Source organism: Cucurbita pepo, chromosome LG17, assembly GCF_002806865.2.
Source record: "Cucurbita pepo subsp. pepo cultivar mu-cu-16 chromosome LG17, ASM280686v2, whole genome shotgun sequence".
Classification (NCBI taxonomy): domain Eukaryota; kingdom Viridiplantae; phylum Streptophyta; class Magnoliopsida; order Cucurbitales; family Cucurbitaceae; genus Cucurbita; species Cucurbita pepo.
Window position 1 is genome coordinate 6,224,791 of NC_036654.1, and position 6,057 is coordinate 6,230,847.

The 6,057-nt window shown below is 35.1% G+C and overlaps 1 long non-coding RNA gene across 5 annotated transcripts; it reads left to right on the forward strand.

Annotated features, from left to right (window-relative positions):
- The first annotated feature begins 2,275 nt into the window (after nt 1–2,275).
- LOC111779140 lies at nt 2,276–5,537 on the forward strand. 5 transcript variants are annotated; one of them, XR_002812655.1, is made up of 6 exons: nt 2,276–2,493; nt 4,080–4,142; nt 4,271–4,349; nt 4,516–4,572; nt 4,729–5,139; nt 5,248–5,537. It is a non-coding gene; the product is annotated as an uncharacterized LOC111779140 (long non-coding RNA). The 5 variants fall into 5 exon arrangements; XR_002812654.1 differs by having other exon boundaries at nt 4,729–5,283; XR_002812656.1 differs by having other exon boundaries at nt 5,041–5,283.
- Nucleotides 5,538–6,057: the final 520 nt, after the last annotated feature.

Below are 6,057 nucleotides of genomic sequence, written 5' to 3' on the forward strand. Positions count from 1 at the left end.
GTAAAAAATAAACAATCGTCGACTGAATTTAAGTTGAAGTCTCATATCATATCGATTTGATATAAAAAAAAATTAATAAATCAGATAATTGAGATAAATAATACCGAAAGAAATCAACATTCAAATTTTAAGATCTAATTTTTTTTTTTTAGAAAAAAATAAGTAATATTTTGGAGTATTTTTTTAGTTTATAACAATGCTGTTCATGTAATCCACGTGTTTGTTAATTTTTTATTTTTTATTTTTTAATATTTAATATTATAGTGGAAATAAATAAAAAGTTATGTGACTAATTTATAATTTTTAAATAAGTATAATTTTGTTTATTTTTCTTTTATATTAAATAAATATAAACTTCCTTCTTACATTTGGCTCGTGCATTAAAAGAATTGGTTAGAAAAGCTCGATATTAATTTTATACCAATTAATATCGAAACAAATTGTCTTTTTTTTCGCTTATTTTTTAAAGTCAAAGTAACGTATGAATCATGTTCCTCAAAACATGCATTTTTTTACATATTTGTATAATTTGAGTTCGGATGATTGAGGATACAAAACAAGTGTCAATGTCCATCTAATAAATATTTGATTTTTAATCTTTAAAAAAAATTGAATTTATAAATAATACGACCTTAATTTTTTGTCGAATTTTCCTTTTTAAATTAGTTATTAATTACAAGGTCATTTATTATTTTCTTTGTTTACAAATGTGTTGTGATGTCCCACATTGGTTGAGGAGGAGAACAAATCACTCTCTATAAGGGTGTGGAAACCTTCCCCTACCAGACGGGTTTTAAAACCTTAAGGAGAAGCTCGAAAGGGAAAGCCCAAAAAGGACAATATCTGTTAGCGGTGGATCTGGGTCGTTACAAATGGTATCAGAGCCAGACACCGGACGATGTGCCAGCCGTCTTCTCGCTGTTCCCCGAAGGGGGGTAGACACGAGGCGGTGTGCCAGTAAGAACGCTGGGCCCCAAAAGGGGTGGATTTAGGGGCTGTCTCACATCGATTGCCAGCCGTCTTCTCGCTGTTCCCCGAAGGGGGGTAGACACGAGGCGGTGTGCCAGTAAGAACGCTGGGCCCCAAAAGGGGTGGATTTAGGGGCTGTCTCACATCGATTGCCAGCCGTCTTCTCGCTGTTCCCCGAAGGGGGGTAGACACGAGGCGGTGTGCCAGTAAGAACGCTGGGCCCCAAAAGGGGTGGATTTAGGGGCTGTCTCACATCGATTGCCAGCCGTCTTCTCGCTGTTCCCCGAAGGGGGGTAGACACGAGGCGGTGTGCCAGTAAGAACGCTGGGCCCCAAAAGGGGTGGATTTAGGGGCTGTCTCACATCGATTGGAGGAAGGAAAGAGTGTCAGCGAGGACGCTGGGCCCCGAAAGGGGGGTGGATTGTGATGTCCCACATTGGTTGAGGAGGAGAACAAGCAAACGCGTTTTAAAACTTTGAGGGGAAGCACAATATCTGCTAGTGGTGGATCTGTGTCGTTACATGTGCTAGATTCAAGTAATTAAAGAATATTATATATTGAGTACATATTTTAATAATTAAATTATTTTATGACAAATTTAAATAAAAATATATAAATATTATTCTAAATTAAAAAAAATATTATTATAGTTCTTATTAAAATGTATTACTCTATATTAGATTTATAGTGTTTAATTTATTGAAACAAAAATAAATATAAATAAATAAATAAATAAACCAAATATTAATATCTCTTATTTTTACGATATCAAATAAAAATTATTAGGTGAGAAAAAACATAACGGACCAGCACGACCATCTTCATCAGGCACAAGCCATCTAGCATACACAATGCCAGGCAAAACAACAAGTACAACCTAGGTCACAGACAACACCAAGTACAACCTAGGTCATAAACATAGGATCTAACATGGAATCCGCTTTCAACCATACAAGCCACTTTGACACGTCAGTGGCCGAGACGGTAGAGGGGGCTGTGAGTCTTTAGATGTATTATCTAACTAGGAACTTATAATATATATTTTATCAAATTTGAACTATATATTTATATTTTATTAATACTATTACTAGTCTATCATTTCAACTAAATTTCATTAATATATTACACAACAACAAGAACCTATGTCAAAATAATCGGGACACTTTCTCTATCCTTTTATTATTAATTAGGGTTACAAATATCTCCTACGGAATAAAACTATATTATAAAATCTATATAATTAAATATATATTTTTAAAACTTATTTATCAAACAAAAACATCATCTTTATATAATGGATAAAAAGCCAATGCCGTCTGGTTCTCGAATCAGGGCCGTGTACGTCAACGGGATCGCGGGATCGCAGGTGACTGAGGTTAGCTCTCGCCGGTGAAAGTCGGCGAAACCTCCGAGAAGTTCAGCTGTTTCCGACACAAGTATCGTGGAAATCAAAGGCTCGCATTTGCTTTCGTTTTGTGTTGGCTGATGCCATCCTCGTCGCCAATATCATCGCATATGTACCCTGTAAGATCGAATTCTTATTCGTCTCTTTTCTTTAAAATGAATCATCGATATGTCCTTTTGGCGCCATTGCTGGTTTGGTTCCAGATACTGAAATTGATTGGGACGTTTACATGTCAAAAGTAAGTATCATTAGTAGTAGATATTTTGATTTTGGCTGCTAAATTACATCCGCCGTGACTCCGATCCTCAGATAAAGCAGCAAAAATGATAGAATTACTGATTAAGACTAGAGTTTATACGGCTTAGCATTTTGATCTCAAGTAAAGCATTTCTTTGGAGACTCATGGTCATTTGTTTGATTTTGTCCTTGGTTTCAAATTGGCCTTGGCTCTCTACGAACTACAACATTAAACTGGAAAAAAATTGATAAAATTAACGATTAAGACTAGAGTGTCCAAGAATCATAACAATAAGTTGCTTAGAAATTAGATCTTTTGAGTAAAGCATTTTTTTGGACTAATGGTTGTTTGTTTGATCTTCTACTATTGGTTTCCATGGCTGTTTGATTCATCTCGTACTGTTGGTTTCAATGTTCAAGAATTATAACATTAAACACCTCTTTCTCTATAGGAGGGTTTAATGGGTTCTACTTATTGGTATTATTTTCAAGCAGGTAAGTGGATTTTTGGGAGGGGAGAGGGATTACAGCAAATTGCAAGGAGACACTGGACCTCTAGTTTATCCTGCTCGGTTTTTGTAATAGCCCAAGCCCACTGTTAGCCGATATTGTCCTCTTTGCCAAGCCCACTGCTAGTAGATATTGTCCTCTTTGTGCTTTCCCTTTTGAACTTCCTCTCAAGGTTTTTAAAATGCGTTTGGTAGGGAGAGGTTTCCACACCTTTATAAGCAATGCTTTTTTCTCCTCTCCAACCAATGTGGAATCTCACAATCCACCCCTTGGGGGCTCAACGTCCTCGCTGGCACACCGCCCGGTGTCTGGCTCTGATACCATTTACAATGGCCCAAACCCACCGCTAACAAATATTGTTCTCTTTGGGCTTTCCCTTTCGAGTTTTCCCTCAAGGTTTTTAAAACGCGTCTGGTAGGGAGAGGTTTACACACCCTTATAAGCAATGCTTCTTTCTCCTCTCCAACTAATATTGTCCTCTTTGTGATTTCCCTTTTGAGTTTTCCCTCAAGGTTTTTAAAATGCGTCTGGTTGGGAGAGGTTTCCACACCTTTATAAGCAATACTTCTTTCTCCTCGAACTGACGTGGGATCTCACAGTTTTTGTACATTTATTTTGCCATACAATTCCTCACTGGAGAAGAGGTCTATCGAGCGCAGGTAATATTTCATCATATTTTAAGCCAACCTAACCATAGTTTAACTCGTTGAAGCATACATCTTCGATCAAAATGTTAGAAGTTCCCACCTCTACACGCATTGAGCTCTAAAACTATTAGAAAACTGTTTGAAGTTGTTTTCTTAAACAAGTTGTTACACATTTCCTTTGCTGGTGAGATTGAGGGGTGGGGGAACTACATTATCTGATAAAATTTTTAGGTGCTTCACTTTGCTCTTGTATCTACACTTGAGCTATTTGGATTCAGGCAATGTTGTTTAATAAGCTTCCATTATTGCAGGCAACTTTCCCAATGGGATATCTAACAATAACAAGCCATTGGTCAAGTTACTTGAGGGCGAACGTAAGTCGGTACTAAAAGTACATTCGATCTAACTTGTAATATGATGATCTGTTTAATATTTTCTTCGTCGTCTAACCCCCTCTCTCGTTTTTCTGGTTGATCGTTCTCCGACCATTTCATCGGCTCAGATGTTGTAACAACAATGTTCGTTGGGAATTTCATCGGCGTTATGTGTGCTCGATCATTGCATTATCAGTTCTACTCATGGTAAGCTCAATTATCTCAAGTTTCATATTTTTATGAACACACACACCATTCAATCCTCAAGCAACAGTGTCTGAAATTTGGTCTATATAGAATCTGGTCATATAACTCATTCGATCTGAAAGCAATGAAGTATGGGCTCTAAATGTCGTATTTCGTTACGCTGCAGGTATTTCTTTTCTATTCCATATCTGTTGTGGAGAACGTCGTTTCCTACTTTATTACGGTACCTTGCTGAAAAACTTCGCCTTCTTGTCTGGATTATTTTGTGTACATTCAATATATAGATATGGATGTTTAAGCCCACCGCTAGCAGATATTGTCCTCTTTTGGGTTTTCCCTTTCGGGCTTCCTCTCAAAGTTTTTAAAACGTGTTTGTTAGAGAGAGGTTTCCACACTCTTATAAAGAATACTTCGTTCTCCTCCCCAACCGACGTGGGATCTCATCTGTTTGGGGGGATCCGGTTTTGTTGGAATGTATATCCTTCTAATATGTACTCCTCCATGTTGCTTTCTAAGTCTTCACCTAATTTTGCTTTGGGGTTTGTGGTCTGGGAGCAGCAGAGTATCCTTATGTTCAAGTGAAGTATCTGATATAAAACAAAACTGAAAAACACCAACTCTTAGTCTGTCTCACTATCATTAGTTTGAATCTAATTGCATAGAGTTTGTATTCTCCATGTTTGATTTTCAGCTGGCTTTCTTGTAATACTTTTCATTTTTTCCGTCTTCCTTGAGCGGACGGAGGGGTTTCAGATAGTATTGTATCGAAATGTGATCGGGTCAACTTTAGGTTGTCGAGCATCGAATTTGAGGCTCGTTTATTTCGAGTCGTTCTCCTCTGTTATTGTCATCTTGAAACTCACCTTTGAAAATTGCTATGTTTACTCGTATTTTGTAGATTCATTCAATTATCAATTCTAGTGTTGAAATGAAAGAACGATTTAGATTGTCAAGACAAAGAGAAGAGAAGAGAAGCGAGTTCATGACCTGTAAGCCTTCTACCTCCACACGGTATTGCTCGAGAAGATTTTCAAACTTCGACAGATTTTTTATAGCAAACCCGAGAAGAGTTTCTAAGTTTTGAATGTCATACCTCCAAAACTTTGGATAATCTTTTAATGTCTAAAATGCCTGTTTTTTTTTCGTAAAAATAATGTTAAATTATAAATTTAGTTCCTTCGTTGTATTACCCGGTCACAAAGCTAGTTTCTTGGTTACATTTTTTACCGATCAAATACAAATAATAAAGTATTTTACCACAAAAAAAGAAAAATTATTGTTTTTTTTTTGTTTTAATAATGATTAAAAAAATAACAAAATTAATAAATAATTACTTAATGAGTTATATTTAAAAATAAGAAACATAGCGGATGTTTTAAGTTATACTTAAATTGACTTTCATATATTTAATCAATTAATAAAAATATATATTCTTTTATAAATTGTGTACAATTATACATTTTTAGACTTCAAATTTTAAATCAAAATATTTCGAAAACTTTTTATAAATTTCTACTATTTAGATCATATTTTTTTTAATTAAATAAAAAATATTTATATTTAAGTTATGAACTTTTGACAATAAATTAATTAAATAAATATATGAAATTACAAAATTTATATTTAAGCTACAGAACGTTGTTCGACCACTAACGGTAAGAATAAAATTACAAAATTTAAAATAATAAATATATTTTTATAAAAAATG